The sequence below is a fragment of the Adiantum capillus-veneris genome, chromosome 7 (assembly GCF_014529385.1).
Source record: "Adiantum capillus-veneris isolate H3 chromosome 7, ASM1452938v2, whole genome shotgun sequence".
NCBI classification, from domain to species: Eukaryota; Viridiplantae; Streptophyta; class Polypodiopsida; order Polypodiales; family Pteridaceae; genus Adiantum; species Adiantum capillus-veneris.
Genome location: NC_140937.1, coordinates 40,190,611 through 40,201,904, shown reverse-complemented (window position 1 = coordinate 40,201,904; position 11,294 = coordinate 40,190,611).

Here is an 11,294-nt window from a genome sequence, read left to right as displayed (position 1 = left end):
CATTGCCCCAACACCGTGTCTCACATCATCTAAGGGAGTGGGAGCTTAGCTGAATGGCTGCAATAGTTCGTATCACCGACAAGGGGATAGGCTCAAGCATGTAAGTGTGAGTACGGTTTCCCCTTTCAGCAAAGAACATGGTCTTGTAGTTGGGAGCAATATGGGTGGTGTAATGTATAAAGCGTGACCCATCGGATTCCTCCCAAGCCATAATACATTGGCATTGTAGAAAAGCTTCATTCACTTGCGAGTCAATTGAGGCATCATGTACCAAGTGTAATGCATCCCATCTACCAAACCACTTCTTTATGTCTTGCATCCATCCTATGCTCAAGATCTTGCTTTTATGAGTCTTTTGAACTTTTTTTTTGCTTCTTATGCAATTGTAGGAAGTCGATGTGAGGGGTTTTGACGCATCTTTATCATGTACTCCACAACCCTTTCCATGCCCATAACCTCAATTGGAAGAGATCTCGACTCAATAAGTAGGAGCATATATGGTGTTTGTGTATTAACTTGGAGAAAGCTTGTAAGAAAAGGCTTTTGGACATTCTCAAACTCTTTCCAAGTAGACTTTGAGATGCTCCCACCCCACACTTCAACTCCATAAAGTAGAACCGGTGTCACCAATGTGTCTAAAAGGTCCTTCTTGAGAACCCAACACTTGATGTTTCCTGCATTACACATGTTCTCAAATGCATAGTATGCTCTCTTTCCCGCTTCCAAACGACACATAGCATATTCATGCCAATTGTGATTGGCCGGAACCTCAAGGCCAAGGTACTTAAAGCTCTCAACAACTTCAAGTGTCTCATTGTTGTATACAATGCATGGCTTCTCCTTATGGTTGGTTTTCACAAGCATGACCTTTATTTTGGATTCATTGACAATCAGCTCTATATGCAAGAAACATTTCTCAAGGACAACCATAAGCTTTTGTACATCTTCTAAAGTGTGTGCTAGAAGCACTACATCATTTGCATATAACAAAAGCATGATTACCGCTTCAATGCCTTCTTCTTGCATAAAGTCAAGTACCATTTGTTCCAATTGATAGATGCATAGACCAAAGAGACTTGGTGACAACGAACATCCTTGTTTAACCCCAATAGTACTTGCAATTTTTTTTGAAATTCCTCTTCCCATCCACAATTGACATCACCTTCTCATAGATCCGAGAAACCGCGAGCATAAACTCCCTTGGCACTTAGAGTTCTTTCATCCTTCTCCACAAATTGTTACATGGAATCATATCAAAGGCTTTCTTAAAGTCCACAAAACAACAATACAATCGCTTGCCTTTCAACCAACTTTCCCCCTCCATAAGAACATGAAGAGTGACAAGATGATCAATGGTGCTATGGCATCAACGAAAACCCGCTTGTCCTTTTGCACGCTTGTCATTCTCTTCAGTCTAATCACTCAGTTTCATGATCTCCATTATGCACCCAAATTACTTTGCTATAAGAGACCCAATCCTTAGGGCCCGGTAGTTGTTTACATTCTTTACATCCCCTCCTTTATGCAAAGGCTTGACCCAATTAGTACTTTAATCATAAGGCATACCATGTTGAAGTGCAAGGTCGAACATGTCACATATCCACTCATGTGTAAAATTTCCCGTCCATCTAATCATCTCTGGCTTGATACCTTGAAAATCTCTCACTTTGCAAGTGGTAAACTTTTCAAGCCCACCACATACATCCTCAATAGTAAAAAAAGAGGGTATACATGGGAGTGAACCATAAAATGATATTTTTTCAGCATTTGGTTACTCATATCCACAAGACTCAAGTTACCAAAATTCTCAACCCGCTTGCCCCTCAAGTTTCTCCAAAATCTTGTGCCTTTTCTTGGACTTGAAAAAATTGTTACTTTCCATCTTCTTTCTCTTCTTTTGAATCAATGCCTTGTATGTATGCAAATGACTTTGATAGTTGTCTTTGTCCATAGTTGCATCAAGCTTTATCAAGGACTTTTGAGCATCTTGACATTCTTTATCAAATCACCTTTTGCGTGATCTATCTTTGCTGATACCATGGTCATGCTTTATGGAAAAGTATTCTTCGGCACAATAACAAATAACTTTCTTGAAAGATTTCCATTTAGTTTCCAATGGTGCGTCATATTGAAGCTTTGTCATCCATAACTTTTGCTCAACCATTTCAATGTACATTGGAGCCCGTTTGAAATCCATATATAGTCACAACTTCTCTTTCTTTGGCTGAGATTATCATGCTTAGTTGCTTCTCTACATGCAAGGTCAATACATAAGGTCCGATGGTATGATACCAGGGTCCATTGGCCAAACATAAAACTCTTTATGTGATACATGATGGCTTTGGAGAGTAGCATATAGTCAATCACACTATCCCCGTTATGTTTTCTACATGTAAATCTATTGGTTCCACTCTACAAAAATACACCATTGGCAATGATCATACCCATGCTATTATACATGTGTAAAAGTAACTTTCCATAGTGATCCGGCTCTTTCTCTTCCATTGAAGTACAATCATACAAGTGAACTTCCTCCAACTCCCTTGAAATGGATGGCATATCAAATTGTGCAATGTTTTTGTGAGAGCATTCATATCCCCAAAGACAATAACATCACATTCACCTTTAAAATCAGCAATGTACTCTTCTAAATAAAAAAATGACTAATCTATATCCATGCAAGCATAAAAGGGGGAATCATGATGAGGAATGTAGCAATCGGCTACAAAAATGGGTGCTCTTTTTGGTGTTGGAATTTTCAACCATACATAACGTTTGTACTTGTCACCTTTCACAATTGATACAAAATCTTCCAATCCTTTCTTAACTATACATGCTATCCCTCCTTGCCCTCTTCGTTGCTTGAGATTCTTTGACCACATCAATAAATGTACATTGTAATCCTCCAACCCGTTAATCCTTTGTGTATCATGATCCCAAGTTTCAACCAGAAGTACAACATCGGCTTTGCTTGTTAGTTAATCAATGCTAGCCCCCGCATTCCATGGGTATCCATTGCAATTCCAAAAGGATAATCTCAATTGTAACTTGGTGTCATAGGTCATGCATTCATATTTGCTCGAGGGACTTGCCTCCTCCTTGGGTACATTTTCTTCGTGAGAGATCTCCTTGTTTTTCTTATTCCTCTCTTCATATGCCTTGCAATGCATATTTTGTTTTTTAATAATGCAATATTCACATACAAAACATTTTGTATGCCTCAAATATATCCAACTATTATCAAGGATAATCTTTTGTTTGGTTTCATCTGGCATGGTGCATACAATTGGCCGTTCTCCCGAGCAAGGAGCTCCTTGCTTACCCACTCTATGTGCTCCATAGACCATAACTCCGAACATGTCAAAGTGGGTTTTGAAAAAATCTTCGATAACAATGGCAAGAAAAGGAATCGTCTCTAACTTCTCTTCAAGAATTCCACGAATAACAATGTTCTTGGAATGTCGCTCCCGTTCCTTCAACTCCTCCATATCCACATTCTCAACATTCTTTGTTTGAGCCATAGCTTGCATAAGGGAGGAATTAGGAACCACATTGCTACTACATACATTAGCCCAAGACTTGTTTGTGCATACATTTTTCATGCCACATACATCTCGGCTCATGGTGCCAAATTTCTCGTCTTTCAATACATGGTCAGGCTCTGTTTTTCTCATACGCTCCTTCAAAGCATTCAAGTCAACAAGAGAGCGTTTACATTTCTTGACTTCCTCTTCAAGTTGCATTAAACGTGTTATTTGCATCTCAAGAGTCCTCTTGAGATTCTCATTCTTAACCACAAGAACCCTTAGCATGCTATTCTCCATTACGTAAGTCTTTACTTTATTTGTTTACGGTCTCTTGCAATGATATCAAGTATGCCATGATCATGGTTTTCAATGTTATTGGCTGAGTGGTTGTGTTGCTATCTCCACACTTGAAAGATTTTGGATCATTTTCTACAATGGTTGTGGACCTTGTTGAAGAAGAAGAACCCTTGCGAGTGCCGGAAGACATTGTATGTAAGATAACAGATGAGAGTCAACTTTCTTGAACTTGTTCACTTCAAAAATGCTGCTATAGAAATGCCTTCCATAACTCTCAATTTTTTTTTCTTTACATCAATGTGTAGAGGGCGTCGTGTTCTTTGATTGAGGCTATTGATCACCCAAATATGACGATGGAGACCGACGTTGTCAAGGGGGACAATGAGGACCCATCGGATGACGACGATGAGGACTATGACCTAGCTAACCCTACCAACATCTTGACAAAGATGGAGCTCTCTAGCGGGATGTTTACGTATTTTAATGAAAAATTGACCGCCTTAGAGAAGGTCCATGCTGACGTAGTCACGATGTTACAAAGTATCTCCATGCACCTAGATGCATTGACAACCACTTTGGTAGGCTTTCCTCTTCATTGTAGTAGGATGACTCTTGTGGCACTAGTGAGCTTAGCCTCACCCGTAGTATGCTCTGTTGTTCTTCATCTTTGATGAGGCCATTTCTCACCTTAGGCCTTCTTTAAAGGTGATACCACCTTGGTTTTTGTAAAAATTATGGTATGGAGCTTTGCTAATCCATTGGCTCTTTCCCCATCTGACTTAATGAGGCTTGAAGGGATCTCTACATTCACTGATATTCCTTGGACTTTGGAATTCCACTCCCCCTAGTCTTGTATGGCTTTCCCCCATGCTCATTTACTATATTCTAATGTAGGTACTTGAAATCTTCACCAAAACTTGTAGACTTTTGCTGTCATAATTGATTCTTGCTTGAAATTAAGGGCTGAATTTGTACAATTTTTGGAGGGATCTGCCGATTTTTTCTAGCTTAGACCTTGGGCATTCTACTACTTAAAGGTAAGGGTTACCCTCACTTAGCCTTGAGATCTTATCTTCTAGATGTATTGTTGTGTTGTGTGCTCTCTTGGTGTTTGACTATGCACTTGTTGCAAGAACTCAAGATCTCTTCTTCTCTATCTCTTTACTATTATGGTAATTGCAATTATATAAGTATGATTGTTTATATGGTTGACATGTGGAATCGGGTCTCTACCATTAAATTGCCACTCAAATAAGAAATTTGAGATAGACAAAAATAAATAAAACTACTAAAACCTCTAACAAATGAGAGAATAAGTCTAGGTGGATAGAAAAAAAGTTTTTTTTTGGCAATTTTCTCGCATCGACATCCTTTGCATATTGCTCATCATATCATTCATGAGCTTAAGCATGTCTTCAATAACATTCACAGAAGCTTCCACAGTAGGTCCTACTTGTGCTAGCACAGTAGACATGGTTCGCTCACTCTGGTTGTCATTAACAGTGCTTTCTTTATTGAAGATTTCATAGTTATCTCCCAAGTTTATTGTATCCAGGCTGCATGCTTCCCAAGTTGTATGCTTCTTGCTATACAAAATGGCATGCAATTCTTTGTTGAGTAAACCTTCAAGAAACAATGACAAGTCTTTCTGCGGTTGGAATGTCCAACTCCGGACAACTGTTCCTGTATTGCCTAATTTGACTCATAAAAGTGCAGATGTGTGTGTGTGCAGTGCGGTGCGTACGTGCAGGGAAGTGGAGAAGCAAGAGTGCACGACAGTGTGGGTGGAGCACACCTCTAGAATGAGAGGAGCCCCTTATTCTTTGGTATATGAAGAACTCCTAAGCTGAGGGCAATAACCACCTCCCACGACCCAATGGGAAGCGGTTGAAGGTACTCTTAGTGGCAGTTCCCACCGGATAGGCACCCTATAGAGGTTTAAATGTGGAAAGCATCAAGGAGATGTGTTTTTATGCAAAGGGAAAAAAAGAGAGCAAAAACCCAAGATTACAAAGAGCAATATACTTTTTGAAGGGCAAGTAAGTTCAGTAGAGAAAATACCAATATGTAGAGCCAGAATAGGTGGGAAAGAGAGTATCAAAGCCGAAGTATGAGGGCCATTTTTGTAGCATAAGTATCTGTTTCATGGTAGTGAGCACGATCGATAGATCCAATAGAGGAGGGTACTTTGATAGGCCACATGCCTTTCTTAAAGCTCCTTTCTCACTGGATTACATATATAAAGCTATCAAATTTGGAGAGAGTGTAGATGGAGCAAAACTAGGTAAGCATCAAACATAAAGATAGAAACCATCTCACATGATCATTTTCACTTCAATTGAGAGCAGTTTTTGTTGGCTTAGCTAGCCATAGTCATGACAGGAGATGAAGTGCAGAGCACAAGCACGAGCATAGGAGGAAGAAACTACATACAAATAAATAGACCATAAAAAATGGTTGTATTAAACCAAAGGTTACCTTTAAAGAACCGAAGCATCCAACCACTTTAGTTTGCATGTACTCCTAGACTTTAAACCTGCTGCATGTTTCAAGGGATGGATCACACATTGGGGGTAAATTTGATTATCCAGCAACAATCCCCCATATTGTGTTATCCACTTTTGATTTAGTGGCTCACATAAATTTTAGGTAGGTTGCAGATTGTTCGAGTTTTAGAAATTGAGGTTTCCCCCCTTAAAGGGACCTTTCTATGAAGGCTTCATCAAACATGAGCTTACACTAGAAGGATGGATCTACAAACATTTGTTGAAATGGATATATTGTGTAGTGAAGGTGGTCGTAGCCCATCATGGAACCAATGTCTTCACTTTTACAACTTGAGAATGATGCATTACTATATGCATTTATAGAAAATACATGTAACTCTATGGATGCAATTTTTTTGGCTATTGGCAAGTTTACATAGATTCTCCATGAGCTTTAGCAATTTTTGTACCAATCTCCTTGGTTGAAAACATTCTTTGATCTTGACTAGGTTGGAGGTTCTTGACCGATCCAAGACCAACCATTTACAAAGTAAAATTGACGTGGATAACAATAACTCTAAGATGAAATCTTGATTTTGATATCTTTAGTTTGAAGCCCGAACATATATTCATGGTTGAAAATATATGGTATCTTCTTTAATGTGAACGTGATCATCAAACGATTCTCTTCAAGAAGAAACTCGAGCTTGATACAATCTTCTATGCATTCACTGCCATTGAAGTTTCTCCATAGACTTGTCGATGTTCTTTGTTGACTCCTTTAAGACTCATTGACTACTTGTATAGTTTCTTTGTCTTCATTCTTGTTAGGCTTAAGCCAGTGCAACTTGTGAAAAGTTATCTCTGATACCATCTTGGCTTCGCTAGCCACAGCCATGAGAATAGATGTAGGGCATGAGCATGAGCATAGGAGGAAGAAGCTACACACAAGTTAATAGACCATAAAAAAGATTTTTTACATATAAAGAACCAAAGAGTCAAACCACTTTAGTTTGCATATATTTCTAGCCTCTAAATCCGATGCATGCTTTAAGGGATGGATCCCACATTGTCGAAAACATGATTGCAACTCTCCATTCATTGGCTTTGAAGGTAAAATGGATGATTGTGGTGGAGTCAAGGGACAAAGCAACATAGGTAGGGAAGGTGTGGGAGTCCCATGTGTAAAGTTAGAGCCATGAGGTAGAGATTTTTGGGAATAGGAGATAGTGGAGGTGGAGGGATTCTACTAGGGATTGTTGATTCATGTGATAAAGTCAAGGGACTCTTGAGGGGACACATGGGTGTCCCTCAAGTGCCCTATATGGGTCGTGCATGAGGAGTACTATTGACCAACTAGCTTAGCCTAGTTTAGATCAGACTTGCTAAGTAGATGTGGTAACTCTATCTGGGTAGACCAGCTTGGGCAACCAACCTGCATGGTGGAAAATCGACCTACTTGAACTAGTAGACTAGTTGCACTACTATGGTTGACAAGGTGGAAAGTGGAGAGTTGACTATCTTGAACTAGTCCAGCCAACCAAGTGGAAAGTGTAGAGGTCAACATGCTTGAACTGGTCTAGTTGACAACTTTGGCTTGAGCTAATTAGCCAACTTGACTAGTCAACCAACCTACTTGATAAGCTTATACTAGTTAGCTGACCCAAGTTAGGCACGCGCACACACACACATGCGCCCACGCGCACGCGCGCGCGCGCACACACACACACACACACACACACACACACACACACACACACACACACACACACACACACACACACACACACACACACACTCACACTCAAGAGGGACCCATCGAGGTCCCATCAGGAGTGCAAAAAATGAGAGCACCTCTAGAAGGAAAGGTGAATCATGCACTTTGTTCTTAGTGGGTATACCTCAATGTAATATAGAAGAAGCCTCACTCACACCTAACTGGTGCACAAACACTCGACGACTAAATAACAATTAAGAAAAGACAATTACTAAACAACACAGGCACAAGGTGGCGCTTGATGTTCAAGTAAACCCATCAACTCATAAATCTACATAGATTGGTTAGCACCATGCTAAGCTCGATACCTAGACCCACAAGGTGTTGACGCTCAACAATGCATGCAATGTGTAGTGAGACTAGGTGCACCGATTCTCGAATTAAAAAACTTGACCAAGACTACGAGATTGATATCAGTTGACAACTAATGGCTGATAACAACATGATATATATAAGAAAACTATTTTTATGAGTTGGCCAAAGTAAATAGCCCTAATGGAATGATAGTATGAGGAAATTGAGGTAAGTAGCAGAGGCAACACATGTGTAGTGGTTGCCACACCCATCAAATCTTGCCAAATGTTAGTCCCTACTCCAATCATGTCCACCAAGCCTGGGCAATGATTCCATCTAGACCATAACCTAGTCTAACTATCTAGTCCACGGCATGTCCCACTGGTAGCAATGTAGTGGGGCTACACATGAAGCGTAATATGAGTTTTGAAGTTTGTGAGAAGTTTCTCCAATTGCATGGATCATGGCTACAAGAGCTCAAAGACCTAATATGAAAAGGGGGCTTCCATGTAGGCCGTGGAAAATATCTTTAAGGTTGCTCTTCAAATGGATACTTACACAAGTGTAGTGTGTGACTGTTCTCTTAGAAGAAAAATAGGTCTAGAACATAGCACTACAACACACGTGGTTAAAGAAATTGCTAATAAAACTAGAAAAAAACAACCCTACAAATTCATGGGAAAGGCCTTCTAAATTGGTTAAATCATTGGTCTTTGCTCTCATGCGTGCCGTGTTGATTAACAACGCACATGCAACTTGTTTTGTGGATATCCATGGGAATGGCCCTCGAATCTTGAAAAGGTTAAGCATGGAAAAGCTAAAAAAATTCCTCCTTCAAATCTGTCTCCTTGCTTATTTGAACCTTTCAAGCGACGGTGCTCATCATGACAAAAATAGAAAAATAGAAGCAAGCAATTTGAGGCTTGAATTCATGGAGCCCAAGTCCAAATCTTGCCTGTCTACCTTCTTTGTCCAAAGAGTCAAAGCAGCTATTTATTCGATCTTTTTTAAAGATTTAGGTGGCAATTGGCTCAAAAGCATAAAAACTTGGGCTTGTTTCAAGGTGCTCAAAGAGACCATGATATGTGCCTAATTTCTTGATTGAATAGAAAAATATAAGTTATACACAAAAATTGAAGGGCTTGATGAGCTTGAGATGGAGCAATGAAGAACTGGCTTTGAAGAGGGCTTGGAAGGAGCTTCACACATACTACAAATGTGAACTAATGCCCAATACAGGAGGACCAATAATGGTTGAAGATAATGAAAATGTGGCTAATTAAATATTACACAAACATACACACTAATTAGTCATGCTGAGAATACATGGCCACACCTAGGGTGATGCGATAGTGCACATTAATTATTACCTTAATAGATTAATAATGTAGTGGCTCCGAGAGATTGGTTCATGAACATGTATACATTAGCTAATTGGATGCTAATTAAGCTTTATGAGTGAAAATGCAAGGGCTAATGAAGAGATTAGACAAGTTAATCCAGATGTATAGGACTAGGAAACACTAATCTCTTATCAACTCTGATTGCATTGATGGCAAGTGTTGTGAACTAACAAGAGGACCATCCATTATGGCCCAAAAAAATGCTTGTATAAACTTGAAAATGTGTCTACAAAGAAGCCCCTTATTACATATGTATAGAATTGGGTGACATCAAAGGGCAAGAAATGACTATAAAGAAATAAGCCAAGATGTTGTGAAAAGGCAATCACCTAGAAGACCTCAAGAAGAGATAGCCTTGAAGATGATATGCCAAGATGATAAAAAAAAGCAGTCACCTAGATCTCCTCTCCACGAGACGATCTTTGAAGGTCTAGCATACATGTGATAATAGCACATGAACTTACAGCGCTTTGGCAGAGTAAAGTAACGATTTGTTCAAAATAAAGAAAAACCATTACCACAATTTTAAAAAACTAAAAAACATGTATATCTGATGTAATTGCTAATGGAATCAAAATCATGATTTGTCTTACTGAAGGGTGTCTCAATCAGCCCAAAGACAAGTGTAGTTATTGGATATTGCAAGGAGCTACAAGTGTGTTTTGACTTGAAACATTCATATTTTCTCGTGCAGTTGTTGCCCATCATGTAGGTCAACAATTACAATGTGATCAGGCTTCGAGAGTCAAAATTGATGTGGGTGATCAATGAACTCATGAATCAGTGTGTGTTGTATTGTTTGAAAGCCAAGAGAAGTTTTGGGCCTTTTATAGGGCTTAACATTTTCATAGAACCATAACAGAGCTATCATGATAATAAAAGGGCATAATTCAAGAACCAGTAGGAAATTTCAAAGATGCACATCCATAATTGAGGATCAAGCAAGGAAGGAAGAGTTAGAAACTATTTAAGTTTATAGCAGTACAAAGACTAGTACTAGTTGAAGGAAGATCTTGGGAGAGCATTGAATGAAGTGCGTACACTATGCGATTGGATGAGCCACAGAAGTCAGAAACCAACTGGATATGTATGTCTGCATTGAGACAAGAGTTTGTTCTGCCCAGGGACCTACTGGGTTAGGAAAATACCTAATGCGTTCCCCCACCGGAGAAATTATTTTTGGGGGCGAAACAATGCGCTTCTGGGATCTTCGTGCTCCTTGGTTAGAACCTCTAAGAGGTCCAAATGGTTTAGATCTTGGTAAGTTGAAAAGGGATATACAGCCATGGCAGGAGCGACCCTTTAGTTCAGTACGGTAGAACGCGGGTCTCCAAAACCCGATGTCGTAGGTTCGAATCCTGCAGGGCGTGCCTACTGCTAGGGATTGCTTAAGCGATACGCCCCAAAATAACACTTTTCTATCTCAAACTTGGACAAGAACTAGCAACATATTTTGTCGTTTTTGGAGCCTCCTCCAGCTATTTTACTCCCAATATCCATGCATAATTTT